The sequence below is a fragment of the Equus caballus genome, chromosome 22 (genome assembly GCF_041296265.1).
Source record: "Equus caballus isolate H_3958 breed thoroughbred chromosome 22, TB-T2T, whole genome shotgun sequence".
Classification (NCBI taxonomy): Eukaryota; Metazoa; Chordata; class Mammalia; order Perissodactyla; family Equidae; genus Equus; species Equus caballus.
Genome location: NC_091705.1, coordinates 6,551,190 through 6,566,221, shown reverse-complemented (window position 1 = coordinate 6,566,221; position 15,032 = coordinate 6,551,190). Strand labels below are relative to the sequence as shown.

The 15,032-nt window shown below is 46.8% G+C and overlaps 1 protein-coding gene across 3 annotated transcripts in view; it reads left to right on the top strand.

The window, feature by feature from the left end:
• Window positions 1-15,032, top strand: part of SLC24A3 (solute carrier family 24 member 3) — a 458,647-nt gene that overhangs the window by 37,650 nt on the left and 405,965 nt on the right. The window contains exon 1 of one of the 3 annotated variants that reach the window (XM_023626044.2): window positions 1,981-2,394. The exons of the other annotated variants lie outside the window; for them this stretch is intronic. The gene's annotated coding sequence lies outside the window, so the exon portion shown is untranslated. Of the gene's footprint in view, window positions 1-1,980; window positions 2,395-15,032 lie in introns of those variants that run through there. 3 annotated transcript variants of the gene reach the window in all.

Genomic DNA, 15,032 nt, shown 5'->3' with positions numbered 1-15,032 from the left:
TGAGAGACCGTGTGGAATGTGCCTCCACGGCAGGCAGCTGGAGCGTTTGTCCACCATATCCAGTTCCCCTCCTGCTGGAGGGCTGCTCACGTTCCTCCCCTCCCCCAGAATTGAGTCCTCTATGTTTCTCAGTTGCTTCTGTGCTGACCAGCCTCCGCTGGTGCTGGAGAAAGCCCTCAGGCAGATGCAGGCACTGGGGTGGAGAAGCTGGGAGCAGGGCGCTGTGCTGGGGACACTCACACGGGGACTGTGGGCTTGGAGCAGGGCTGCTCCAGCAGTGGCTCTAGCTGGCTGCTGACGGGTGATTTTCCCAGATGATGGGCAGAAAATTAAGCTGATCCTACCCCCCTCGTTTTAGAAAGGCACCCAGACTCTTTATATTTTGAACGCCTAATGCCATGGGATGTACAGAGCCCAAATGGCCTTTCTCTGTGGCGAGGCTACATTCTTAGTGGTTGCAGCCCAGCAGTGTGGATTTGAAATTTATGGTGGTGGTTGATTCCATCGAAGACAACACAGAGTGCTCCTAATAAATTCCTCGTTATCTTTTACAACGATCTGGGGCAAGCATTGTTCCTCTTGACACAGCAGGCCACGTCAGCCAGAGCGAATATTACCCCAGACAGCCATGGACTGAAGGCGGAAGAGCGTTGCGGTCAAAATAACTAGCTTTGAAATGGAGCCAAACAGTCTTTCACCCGGGGAAGGGGCAGATCCAAGGCAGGGTGAACTCAGATGACCTTTGTGTTGAAGAGACCCTTCGCTTTGGGAGGTCCCTGAATTTGCAAGTAGCAAAATCTTTGCCACCAAAGAAGAAAAAGCGCTCTTGGTGACAGGGTAATGATATATTTTTGGTAATAGGTGCTAATTAACCCAGACGGCTGATTTTAATCATTACTGTCATCTGTTGAAATCAGCTAGCTGACGGAGTGGTTCAATCTCATCTTTTCCAATAGGCAGATCCTCAAAAATGTGCTCTTTCCCCTTCCTACCTCTCTTAGCTGAAAAAAAAAGAAGCCTAAAATTAGAATGGGGGGCACATTTTCTAGCACCCCTTGCAGCTTCCCTTGAGTTGTCTTAGTACATTCTTTTGTACTAGGCTTTGTCTCTCTGGACATCTAAACTGAGCGGAGAACGAGTCTACATTTCTTATTCAGCAATTTTTCTTGCAGAGCGCCCATGATAAACTTCTTTGGATCCTCCAACAGCGCCTCCTATAGCGGGGAGGGGTCAGTGTGTGTTTAGAGTTAATATGTTGATAGCTCTGTGTTACCCTCTGAAGAGATACACAGAAGAGGTGGTACTTGATTTCACAATCTCGTGGTAGGAGCTGCATGTGCATTTAGATTTATAGAATTATGCAATAGGTACTTTGCCTCTTGGAGTGAAGCAAAGTCATGTGGAAACATCTGGAGCAATTCCTAGATGCTTGGTCTTCCCACGGGCTTAGGCAGTAGTGCTGGTCCTAATCCGCCCCCAGGCAGCAGACAGAATGGTCTTGGTTATAGAAGGCATCCCAGCATTGGCCCCCATGGTCCGTGGGCTCACTTGCCCTTTCCTATAGGAGTAACTGAGGGAGGGGGACAGAGCTGAAGCTTCACATACCCTGGGGGTCCGTACTGATGTCACAGGGCCCTGGTTGTGTCCTGGAAATTTCAGTCAGTGATCCAGCATATTGAGTGTAAGTGACCTGCCACTGCTGGTTTTAGGAGTCATTTTTAAGGTGTTTTCACTACAGGAGAGGCATGAAATTGTTTCAGGCTCCAGGGTCTGATGAAGGCGTGTGTGGCACATACTCATGAATCCCTGCCAGGCGTCACCCTGGCACAGCTGCACTGCTACCCTTGGGGCCTAAGCTCTTCTGAGCAGTCGTGTCGGCATCCTCTGGACTTCTCAGACCTGTAAGCCATGTAGTCTGGCATCCACTTCTCTAATTATTTCATGGCTATTAATTTTGAGTCATCGGTGTCTTTCCTGTAGGAACCACGTCTGTACATTCTCTGTGGCCTTCCAAGGTCTTGGCACGGGTTTGACCAGCAAGGAGCTGTGGGCAGTTGCACCTCCCTGCCCTTGGTCCTCTCTGCATTCCCCATCAGGCTTTCCTACTCATGCCACATCACCCTTGTTGAGGACCTACTATGTGCCCAACCCAGTTTGTCAGGAAAAGGAGCCAAGAGAAGTGTATGAAATGTTCCTTTCCTCAAAGAGCTTCTGGAGTGGATGGAGAAACAAGGTATTTATGTGTGAGAGAAACGCAAGATCTGACATTCCAGAATTAAATGTGAACAAGAACAGCCCAGAAGTGGGAAGGCAAAGAAGAAAACGGACTCCAGTGCAGAGAGGGAAGGTGTCACAGAAAAGGAGGGATGCAGGCCAACCACAGCTCCAAGTGAGGTATGAATGTGGCTTAACAGGAAAGAACATGGTGAATGGTAGGCTGGGGCCTCACTGTCCTTCTCCCGTGGCCGGTCCAGTGTGCATGTTCTGTGTCTATGCCAGAGGGCCTGGTGAGAGACAGTAGGAAGTGGTTAGGACTATGGTGAGGGCAAGGGAGCTTTCCTTGTCCAAAGGGGAGCAGGTGCTCTCCTAAGTGTCCACATGGCAGGAACTTAGGCCCATTTTGCCAGGTCTTCTGGTTTTTGAAGAGAGGCTAGAAATCTGGCTTTTTATATGAAATTGGGGAGCTTTTGTAACACTAAATGAACAAACTAAACATGTCTGTGCCAATCTACAGCCAGATTGTGACTTCTGGCCTTTGCCATCCCAGCGTGCTCCTCCTACAGGGTGACATTGCCGGGCAGCCTGCTATCCTTCATCTCCTGACTGGATACCACCACTGGCTGCCTCTGCACAGTCACCCCAGGTGCCGCAGGGGGCTCCCAAACAGATCATAGGGACCCCACTTCATCTTCAGCGAGTGAAGCCTGGGAGAGAACATTGGACTGAGGGGAAACTGCCTTCCCTGTACTCACTCGGCTGCTTGCTGACTCAGGCCAGGATTTCTGAGTGCATTTTGGGCAGCCAGGTTGGGGTGGGGGCATGGCTTTGGGGAAAAAGCAATGAATCCAAGGGTTATGGAGTCTTTCATTCCTCAGCAACAAACTCAGCAGCTTTCTTTCCAATTTAATAAGTCAAGACCCTTGTGGCTCGTACAACAAGCGTGATGACAAGTAATAATAACTCATAAGAAAAAGGAAGAAATTTTTCTTTTTTGGTCCCCCTGACTCATGCCTCTAGCATGGGAAATCTAGGCAGTGTGGCCACAAATGTTCTCTGGGGCTGGGAGGCACGAATCCAGAGATCATGCTACATGAGCCGGGGAGGCTGAGGGGTCCATCAAGGAGGAGGTGGAACCGTGGGATCCTTGGATGTTCCATGCTTCTCAAGGGCAGCATGGTGGTCAGGAACCTGGATTCTGGAGCCAGACTGCCTGGGTCCAAATGACCGCTGTGCTGCTTCCTGGCTCTGTGATCTTGAATGTTACTTAACCTCTCAGTGCCATATGCTTTTCGTCTTTAACTACAAATAATAATAACAATGATGATACCTCCCACCCAGAGTTGTGAGAATTAAAGCTGTTGTCTGTAAACCACTTAGAAGACTATCTGATCCATAACTGCCATAGAAGTATTTGCTGTTATTATTATTACCATACTATATACAGAAGAAAGGATCCACCTGCCTTTTCCCACATGTAGCAAATGCCTTTGATTCACTGGGTGGGGCTCCAGCAGCAACATTATTTACAGGAGATGGAAGTTCATTGACTCTCATTAACCCAACAGGCCTCTCCTCCCCAGAAATGTGTGCATCTTCTCTCACGAGAACCCCATAAAGTAGGGGATGTATGCATTATCCCTCCGTCAGGGGGATCTCAGGGGAGTTGAGTGGCTTATTCATGGTTCCCCGTCAGCTTCACCTTTGTTGCCTTTCGGTAGCTGCTGCTGTTGGGAGTCAGTTCATCTGGAGGGTGGAGAGGTGCAATTTTTTTATTTGTTTTTGGTGAGGAAGCTTGTTCTTGAGCTAATGTCTGTGCCAGTCTTCCTCTATTTTGTACATGGGATGTCACCACAGCGTGGCTTGATGAGCGGTGCCTAGGGCCACGCCTGAGAGCTGAACCTGCAAACCACAGCCTGCCAAAGCGGAGTGCGTGAACTTAACCACTACACCACCGGGCTGGCCCTGAGAGGTGCTTTTTTAGGGTGATTGTGGCTTGCTGCCTACCCCTTGTTCCGCTGGGCCTGTGCCCTGGTAGAAAACAGAATGATGGCTGACCAGGTTTGGAGTGTTGTTGAAGAAGAAGAGTGGACTTCCGTGGGTATCTGTCTAACCTGCTGGTTTTTCATCTTTATCCCCTCCTTGTGGCCCAAAGCATGGGTTAGGAGGAAGCATAGTGCCATTAGATGGGCCCAGAAACACTTGCGTTGGAGCTCAGTTGTAGCCACTGACTGGCATGTGACCATAGGCAGGTAATTGTCCTTCCAGAGCTTTGTTTAGTTTCCTAAAGGGAGATCACTAGATCTGTACTAATATTGGAGCCTTGAGCTGCATGTGGCCACTGAGCGCTTGAAATATGGCTCATCCAATTGAGATGTGCTGTACGTGGAAAATATGTAATGGTCTTTGAAGGCTTAGTGCAAAAAAAAAAAGAATGTAAACAAGTTCATTAATCATTTTTATCCACACCGTGGAATATTATTCAGCAATTAAAGGGAATGAAGTATTGATGTGTGCTGCAACATGGATGAACCTTGAAAGCATTACGCCAAGTCAGAGAAGCCAGTGCCCAGAGACTCCCTGCTGCTGGATTCCATTGATATGAAATGTCCAGAGTAGGCAAATCTATAGAGACGGAAAGCAGACTAGTGGTTGCCTAGAGCTGAGCAAGGGGGTGATGGAGAGTGACTGCTCATGGGTGCAAGGTGTCTTTTTGGGGTAAGGAAAATATTCTAACATTAGATTATGATGATGGTTGCACAATTCTGTAAACACACTAAAAACCGTTTAATTGTATTCTTTAAATGAGTGAATTTTATGATATGTAATATATATCAAAAAAGGTGATAAAATAGTTTTTGTATTTATTACGTGGCAAAAAGATAATATTTTGGATGTATCGGGTTAAGCAAAATAGATTATTAAAAGCAATTTCACCTGTTGCATTTTACCTTTTTAATGTGTCTGCAAGAAAATATGAAATTGCACACATGGCTCACAGTGCATTTCTGTTGGACTGCACTGTGCTGCACAGTCTCGAAGGACCTTCCTAGTTCCAGAATTATATTCTTCCATGAAACGATCCCCAGGTTTGGACTTCTGATGACTCATCTGGCACCATGGCTAAAGCCCAACTTGAAAAAAGTTCCTTTGGGTCTTTTTTTAAATCATTTTCAAAAATAGGTTTTTAAAGAGAAATCCTGGAAGGAAGCTCAGAGTCACATAAGGTGAACCCGAGAGCTGGGACTGTCACTTTCTCCTGCCCGCAAGAGCCACCCAGAGCCATCTGTAACTGTGGACAGGCCTGTCTTTAGAAAATTTACAGTCCTAGCCTGAACAACGGTTTCCTCAATCCATCCTCCTCTTGGAAGGTTGACGGCAGGACCGCCACTGCCCAGAGGAGCAGGCAGGAAATCCCTGGTGGCAAAAGGGCTTAGCAGGAGCCTGGCCAGCCTGGTGCCTGGATTCCTCACATCCTTATGGCCCAGTTGGAGACCTTGAGGTGTCTTTTAATCCCCAAAAGGCTCAATGTCAAAACACAAACCTTGGCCGCCATCTCGCCCCCAGGGAGGGCTGAAGACATCTCGAGAAGCCTCTTTTTGCTTTAGTCCTCCGGGACTTCATCGAATGCCCGTTCTCTTTCCTGCAGTTTGCTGGGAGCTGTGGGGACATTCAGAAGTGCAAGGTGCATCGCCTTGTGCAGGACCTGGCTCCTGCAAGAACTGGGAATTGTCCGGGTCTATTAAAAAAGAAAAGCCCCTGGATCTGGCTTGTATTTCCCCTGTGAGGCAGTCTTTCTCCTTTGCTCCTTCCACCCGCCTTCTTGCCTGGGGCCACGAGCCCTGGCCAACCTCCGCATTCTCCAGCACCTGCACTTGGGTAGGCCCTGTTTGGAGTGTTGTTCCTAAACTCGGTTACCTCTCCTTTTACCAGTTTTCATTTAAACAACTGGGCCAAGTGTTCACAGTCTTGGGGAGGCCCAGCTGCAAGCTCCTGGAGGCTGGCCCCCCGGGCCCACCTGTTCCCACCAGCTGTCGTTTCACATCCTCACTGGCTGCTTCCTGCATCGTGAGCTTTCTCGTCCATTTAAAGTTTGGCAAGGGCACAGAGAACCCAGGGCTTTCCGTAAAAGCCACTTTTAACATTTCTTTAGGGAACAAGGCAAAAGCAAACTTCTTTAGTTCCTGGGGTTCTTTTGCAATAATAGTCATATTCACAGAGAATTAGTCATAGAAACAGTAATGATGAGGAAGATATAGGAGTGAACACTTTCCTATAGCTTTTCCTCTGAGCGAGCGTGAGCTTTCCAGAGATCTCCGGAGAAGAAGAAGCAGGCACGGAGCTCGCACAGGGCCATAAAGCACGAGAGACTGAAAATGTGACCATGCTGGTGTCTTCAGAGATCACAGTGGTTCGTGGGACACTAAGTTGATCACTTGGAGGCCCCTTCTCGTCCTGGCAATAACTCACCAAAGAAAAGTGCCGTTTCACCAGAACATTCCCATTGTAACATTAGCACAGAGACAGGGCCTGTTTCACAGTTAAATGCGAGTCAGGTAAATTTTCTGGTAATAGTGCTATCCGGGGGTGGGACTGAAGATAGAGCTGCTTGAAGATAATTTGCCTTTGAGCTGAGTTATGTCATGACTGTCCCAGGAGAGGACGTATTGCAGACATGGCTTTGCTCCTGAGGGGCAGCCCTCCAAACCCCTGCAATGGGAACATAAGTCAGACTATGGTTCTGGAAGAGGAAAGGAAACGGGTGGGCAGCTTGAGAGGTGACAAGGCATTGGATGTGCTGCCTCGAACACGCGGGTGCCTCAGGACGAAGGCTCCGGCATTCGCGGGCCTTGGTTCTGGAATGGGCTGCTTCTGCCCGCCGGACAGCACCCGGAGATTCTCCTCTCAACGACTGTGTTTGTAATGCACTCGCCCACGGTTTCAGTGCCACTTCACCCTGCTGCTGGCAGTGCAGGGCCCAAGGCCTTTCAGACATAGAGGATCTGGTCTTGGGAGCAGAGCAGTGCTGCGCGGCAGCGCCCCGTCATGCTTGGGAACCAGCGGAGGTGTGATCACACAGCAGCCATGGGGACCACCCTGTCTGGAGGGGTTTCTTGTACACTTGGATTCAGCCACATAGCAATAATCTTTTTTAGATCACTCTCAGATACTATAAGGGGGATGTTATTAATATTCACATACTGCTGGGACCTTCTGCAACACTTCTCCCCCAACACATTATATGAAAACATTCAACCTTGCAGAAATGTGGAAAGAACGGTGCAGTGAACACTCAGATACCCACCAGCTCGATTCCACCACTAACATCTTGCTATTTGCACATCCTTTTTTGCCATGGTAAAATCTCTTCATCATTCTCCCATCCTATGTTCCTTTTTTAAAAAAACAGCCTTATCCCTCTTGTGTCTCTCATGGAAACATGGAGGGGAAGATTATACAAAAACAGCAGCTTAAAGAAACTGAGATGGGAATCCAGGTGTCCTGAGTTTAAGGCAAGTAAAGACGAAGGAAAGATTCCTGAAGTGGGAGCTAGAAAATGGGGGTGCCAGGCCAGGTACTGCTACTAAAAAGCCTGTACCCCTGGGGGGTCACTTTTATTTTGCCAGGACAGTCCTAAGCCTGACCTTGGACTGAGTGCTGCGTGCAGTCCAAGCTTGAGACCTTTGGCAAGTCACTGGCCTCGATGCTGAGCTATCGGTTTCTCATTTGGGAAGAAGGCGGGGAACACCCACCTCCCAAGGCTGTTGCAAGATTCAGTGAGGTACTGAGATGCAATGGAAGTTCCCCAGACGATACCTGGCATGAGGTGGGCATATGTAGGGTGGCAAATACTGTAGATACAAGTACACATACACCTTTGTAGAATGCCCAGCACATAATGCTTTCAGAGGTTTTGTGTATTATGTTGCTGAAGATACATCTGTATCGTGTTTAGAAACAATAGTGGTAACAAGAGCAGTAGTTATTGTAAAGTTAAGTAAACCTGAACCTAAGACAGAGAGCCAGAGAGAAAAAAATTTCTCAGTTCACAGCCTGAGCATTGTCTGCATGCATCTGTGGAAAGAGCTGTCACCTTTGCCTCTGTAGATGCTGTAGATCCTGGTTTATTACTTGCCGTAAAAGACCGGAGCCACAAGAGCACTGTCCTCTGTGGCCCTTTGGAGAAGGCCTGAGGGGCATCATCGCTGTACAGGACAGGGTTATTGGAGCTCTGCCCTCCTGTTAGGTGACTGCCTCTGGCCTGGATGGACACGCTCCTCTTACTCAGTGACTTCCTGTTTATCATCTGGCAGTAATGACAGCTCACGCCTGTCATCTGAGAGGATGGGATCAGCTTGAGTCACAGCTGCAATGTATTTCTAATTGGAAACCAAATTGGGGTGGCCCTGGAAGCAGGAGATGGCAAGGAAGCCTTTCTCCAGCACTTCAGAGACCTCCAACCGCTCATGATTCTCATCACGTCCTTGAGGCTCCTTGTAAATCACGACACTGTTCACATCACCTTTCGTGGCTTCACTGAACTTTTCCGAGGCAAGGAATCCTCTCGGAGAGATGGGAATTTATTTCAGGGACTCCTCATCCTTTCACATCCTGCTTGTCTACTTACTGCTGTTTTGAGCTGAGGGACGTTAGAGCTGGCTGTTAAGCTGCCATGATGGGGGACAAGGGAATGAATGAGAACAGGCCGGGTGCCATCTCTCACGCTAGAGTGAGGGCAATTTGACCTGATGGATAGTGGATCCCTGAGACCGGGGACAGGAACTTTGTGACGATCTTTCACTGCATTTATAAAAAGTTTTGTGTCCAGGGAGGCTAATTATGGAACAGTTCACATGTGTGTAGGGCCAGCTTCCAGGAAGAGGTTCATACAGCAGTAAGGTCTCATAGGTTAGAAAATTGGAGAGCAATAATGTGAGCCAACGTCTGATGTTTCTCGTGGCAATACTTGTATCTTCTTAACAAAAGGTTTAATCGGATACATCAGTCATGACACTTCATGCTGTCAAAAATAGAAAACGATTCAAAATGCCTAAAGCATTAGGTGATTTATTGGAGGGTGTTTCTGCAGGTAGGCTGGTGTGATGAGCGGACCAGCAGTGTCATCAGGGACCCAGTTTCCTTCTCTCCTTTTCCTCCCATCCTTATGTGAGCTTCATCTCAAGACCAGCTTCCCACATAGTGGCAAAATGACTGCAGCAGTTCCAGGCATCGCCTCCTAACACAGGAGAGAGAAATACGACATCAGCAGCTCTCACTGGAGAGTGAGAGGCTTTCCTTCCCAGAAGCTTCCAGCAAACCTCCCCTCTCATCTCACTGACCTGAGTGGGGCCACTTGCCACTCCTGAACCAGTCCTTTTGGCCATGTTAAAGTAATGAGGGCCTGTCCCTGGAGCTGAGATCAGATCAAGCTGCCCCTTCTCCATAACTTCCTGCTGCTACACAGTGGGGAAGAGTGGAAGGATCTTGAGAAAAGGACCACAATGTCCATGATATCTACCATGAGGGCCATTTACTAACCCCACCTACTGTGTCTCTGACCCATCTTCCCTGGAGCGACTCATACATGATTCCAGAAGAGATGGACACACCTTTGTTCCCCAAATCCCCTGCTTCATCGCCCCTTCTCAGCTTCTGTGCATGTGTGGGTGCATGTCCTTGTGTCTGTCCTTTTTTTCACTTCCTCTCCCTTGTTTCCTACTTGCTTTACTTTTAAAAACAGTGGAAGAGGACTTTCACTTTTTTTTTTTTTGACTCCCCGTCAAAGGACTTACTGACCTTGGCTGGTGGTGGCTGTGACGGACAGTTTGGAACTCAGTGGCCTAATGTGGCTTTGGGAGAGAGATGTTGGCGGCGGGAAGGGTGTAGAGAGGCATGCAAGGAGCAAACTGCAGAGTGGGACAGGGGGCCTTCAGCTAGAAGCATGTAGCAGATCCTAAATACTGAATATTGATGAATATTGTTTTCAAAAAATGTTTCAAGGAGGATGTTACTGGCAGTCTGCTCTTGTCAGGACCCTAGAAGATGAACAAAGCCGGATTCCTTAGGCAAATCCCGAATCAGTAGGAACACCCTTGGAGGGCTTCACTGGGGTGGGAGCCAGGGAGGTGTTGCTTTCTGCCTGAAAGGTGAGAAGCAAACCTGCCCATTGCACAGGGAGCAGGGGGTGGCCTGGAAGGTTCCGTGTGCATCACCCTATCCCGGTCTGGCCATTCGTGTACTCTCTCCCTGTCTTCCCTTTCCTGTTGGTGGATCTCTGGCTTGGGACTGAAACCCGAGAGGGCATGGATCCTATCTTTCTTTCCACTCACCCCTGTTACTCTCCTATGGCTGGCTTCAGTTTCCAGCTTGGAAAGGGGCAAGAAGTGGGCCAAAGAGTAGGAAAAAGTGAGAAGAACAAGTGGCTGTGCGCTTGAATGAAAACCGCACTGCCTGTCCTCTCCTCAGGCATGTCTTCCTCATTGTGAAATATTGAGAGGATATTTTAGTTCTGGTGTCAAGCTCTGTGGTGAGGAAAGAGAGGAGGAAAGGAAAACGTTATTGGAAAATCTACATGTCCATGGCTCTGGACCAATCACATCTTCCCTCTTGCTTCAAGAGACATTGTTTCCAAGATGGGGCCAAGGTTACCTTTGGTATCTGACATCATTTGGTGTCCCTCAAGACACCCCTCAGTCCTCCTCAGGTTCCAGCCGCAGCTGCAGTGGGCAGTTCAGTGTGAGTTCAGACTCCCCTTGCAATGATAGTGCCACCTCGAACGTAGGCCGTGTGTCTTCCTGTTTCTGGCCCAGGGTCTTCCCCAGTAGATGGGAGCTGGCTTGGGCCACTCAAAAGCGTAGCCTGGAATCTGGGGGAGTTGTGCTCCTGGGGCAATCCTCAGCTAGTGGGCGACGGGAGCCACAGCCCTCATCCTTCAGGTGGACAATTTTGGGAGACATCCTGGATGCAGCTCCAGGCTTCCAGTGGGACCATGCCCTTGCTCTGAGCAGCAGCAGCCTATGTAATGCCCTCTCTTACATCCGGTTTCCCTTTCCCTGTCTTGCTTTCCACTCTCCCTCCCTCCTTCTTCCTGGCATCCCCTTCGGAATAAACTACTTGCACAAAAGCCTTTGTCTCAGACTTGGCTTTTGGGAAACCCAGACCCGGACACTTCCCAACACTGCAAACACTGCGCTGCAATCTGAAGCATTACTGCAATTTCACAATGACATTTGAGGCTTTTGTTTGTTTGACTGGGCCAGCCTCTGGCCGTCATCTGGCCCAGGCTGGCGGGATGTTTGGGGGGCTGTACAAAGACTCTCTCTCTCCACCACGAGGGACCAGCCTTCATCCCTTGCAGCCTGTACTTGAACCCCTTATGTCCCGTAGTCATCTTCATCCCCACGCAGTGGTGCTGGTGCTCTTACAGCTTTATTACTTTGGTTGGTAGAAGGCATCATGGCGGGATGAGGGACCTTTGTGCAGAGAGAAGAAAGAACTCTGTTCAGCAGAGCACCTGATGGACACAGTGAGGATGAAGGCAGGGAGGTTTGGGGGAGAGCCTCACTGGGTTTCTGTCTTGGATTTTACCAGACTTTATGTGGGATGGGATAAAAGGTGGAAATGTGTATCAGCTAGGGGTATCTTGGTTTCTGTTAGAGAAAGGCCATTCCCATCTGGCTTAGGTTAAGAAAGGGATACATTGCAACGTGTAATGAAAAGTTCATGATTAGTGTGGCTTCGGGTATTCAGGAGTTGAAAAGTGATGTCCTCAGGACCTGGGCTCTCTCTGCCTCTTAGTTTGGCTCTACTCGCTTTTGTATGCTGGCTTCCTTCTTGGACTCTAAGCATCTTATGCTCTCCTAGTTTCAAGTGCACTGGGAGAGAGTGGGTGAGTCTCTTTCCTGGGAGCTCTGCTTTGATTGGCTTGGCTCAATTATGGTCACATCTCAGAACCAATCATCATGGCCTGCAGGATGCGGGGCTTTGATTGGCCAGGCCTTTACTGAGTGAGTGGAGCTTCACCCAGACCAGGTAAACTGGACGTGGGAGAGGGCTCACTCCCCACATGAAAATCTGAGGTTGATTCGAATTAAGGGAGAAAGGATGCTGGGAAGGAGGAGTCCAGGCACGAAACTCCAGTGTAGTTTAAAAAAAAATTACTTGCCAATGGAGATTTATTGAATCCCTCTGCTATGCAAGTACTGGGGGCCAATGACAAAAGGTTGCTGTCATCAGGTAACTTACAGTCTAATGGAGGAAATAAGAAATGTGTGTGGCTGGAATGGAACTTGTCATCTGAAGCTGTGATCTCCAAACTGTTCTTATGAACGTATATTTATTTACAAATTGTGTATAATTAATACTGTAATACACATTATGTATATGCTTATGTTCTATTTAAGCCTTGTATCTAATTTTGTATTTGTAGTTTTTTCATTTTAAAAGGATCTCGACATTACATAAGCTTCAGGCCCCACAAAACCTGCATCCACCCCTGATTTTTATATACCAAGAAACATAAACTTAGAGGAAGAAAATAAACATGAAATAAACCATTTAAAAGTATTTTATTTGTTAATAGAACAAAACAGTACAATTTTACTAAGGTATTATAGCTATTAACATTATTCCAGTCTATGAGTACTATTTTAGTGAGGACAACATGACTGCATATACTTAATGTATTTGAAAATATTAGTTCCATACTTTGAGATACAGCTATTTGAGATCTCTTTATTTTAATTTAAGGTTCAGTTTAATATTGATGCTTCATGGTTGTCCTACCTGAGATAGATAATTCACGAAGATACATAGATCCAAATGGAATAAAAGCCTCATAGGCTATACCTACTAAATCAAGATGTTACTTTTCAATTTCATGCACTAATTATGCAAAGCCTTTTGTTAACATCTTCCTATTTTTCCTGGTTTTAATTGATTAGTCATTCTACTTTTCAGAAGGTGTTGTATTTACATATTTTTAATAAATCGTTCAAAACTTATCAAAACGCTTCGTGTGGAATATTTTTAATCAGGTTACATAATTCTTTGAAGTTTTAAGTTAGGAAATATAAGTGTTTTAGATTCTACTGATTTTTATCATTTTGGGGAGGCAACACAATTTTTTGATATTTGTTTTCAAAATGCTGTCTCCATAGAATGAATTTCTCTAGGAAAGTAGCTACTTTTTCACCTGGTTGTTAAAATGTCACCTTGAAGGATGTGTGTGTGTGTTTTCTGAAGAAAATATTTGCTAGGTGCATACTTAGCTGGTGGCCACATGTCTTCTCAGAAGAGGTTAGCCATATTTGCAGCAATTGCCTTTTTGTAAGAGAGAAATACCTAGTTTATCTTTAACAATTTTTAAAAATTATTTTCCAAAAGATAATCAGTGTACATCTATATGGTATAAAAAATTTCATGATCATGCCCCCATCTCATTTCAAAACAGTGTAGAGATTTTACTGTCTCAAATAATAGCTGCCAATCTGCTTCACTGAGCCTGTGTAGAGTGCACTAGATTGTGATCCTCTGAAAGAAGTGAGCTAGGAAGAGCTCCCTGTCCATCCTGCACTCTTCCTTCAGGCCCCTCACCTACCGTGGGGGACAATGCCCTTCTGTTACATTAATTATGGAATATGCTGGCCTGTTGGTACTACTGTCAGCCTGTGTTTTAAATATTAAATAAATGTATATCTTTCTTATTTTTAGATCGGCATGTGATACACATGTGAAGGTTCTAATGTTTCTTTCCACTGTTCAATAAGTCATGTGGCCCATCCCCCGGGAGTCTGAAGGATGGGGACAGATGTCCCATGGGACCCTACCAGCCTTTGATCAGATGACTCTACCTAGATTTAAAAAAAAAGACTTACAGTCCAAGCTCAAGAGACTTTAGAGCTTGGATCATGCATGCATTTCAATTTTTACATGCAGCAACTGAGATAAAGTGATTCAACTTCTCCCACAGCCCAAAGCTAGTGACCGATCTGGTGCTAGAATCCTGTCACCAAATGCCAAGACAGCGAATTCCTATGCCATAAGCCCTGCTACCTTCTCTTACGGATCTCACATGATTTCTTGATCAACTTGAGCTGTCTTTGCTTTAAATCCTGATTGGGGATGCTTCTCTGCCACAGAGTAAGGTCACTATATCTCTTTGTCTAAGAGGGCTCGGGGCTGGGTTTTAGTATGGATGACTCTTTCCATTCTCCTCCACCAGTACTGTTGGTTGTCTCCCTTCTTCTCAAAGAAGGAAGCTAAAACAGAACAAAAACCAGACAAGCCCATCTTCTTCCTTGTCTCATCAGAATCTATGATCACCTCTATCTCAAGGCCATTGCCTTTTCCTGTGTCTCCCCTTGTCCCTGCAGTGTGCTGACAGAATTGGTGTTCTGCCTTGGTCCTTGACCTTGGAACAGGGACATCCTACTTATGAGATAAGGCAACCTTTAGTCACAAGCCACATGTGGCTATTTAAATTTAAATTTACATTAATTAAAATGAAATAAAATCAGAAATTCTATTTCCCAGTTGCACTAGCCACATTTAAAGTGAATAATAGCCAATGTGGCTGGTGCCTACCATATTGGACAGCGCCAGTCTAAGACATTCCCATCACTGCAGAAAGTTCCTTTCAATGGCACAGATCTAGATGGACCACGGTGATATTTGGGGTTTTCTGCCTTTTAAAATGTGGAAAATTATCTTAGGAGCATTTCAGGTGCTTGAAGGAGTATGTCTCCACTTAATTTCCCAGAGTTCCCCTGTCTGGAAGGTGATTTCAGTTTTGGAGCCAGGGATCTGTATTATAC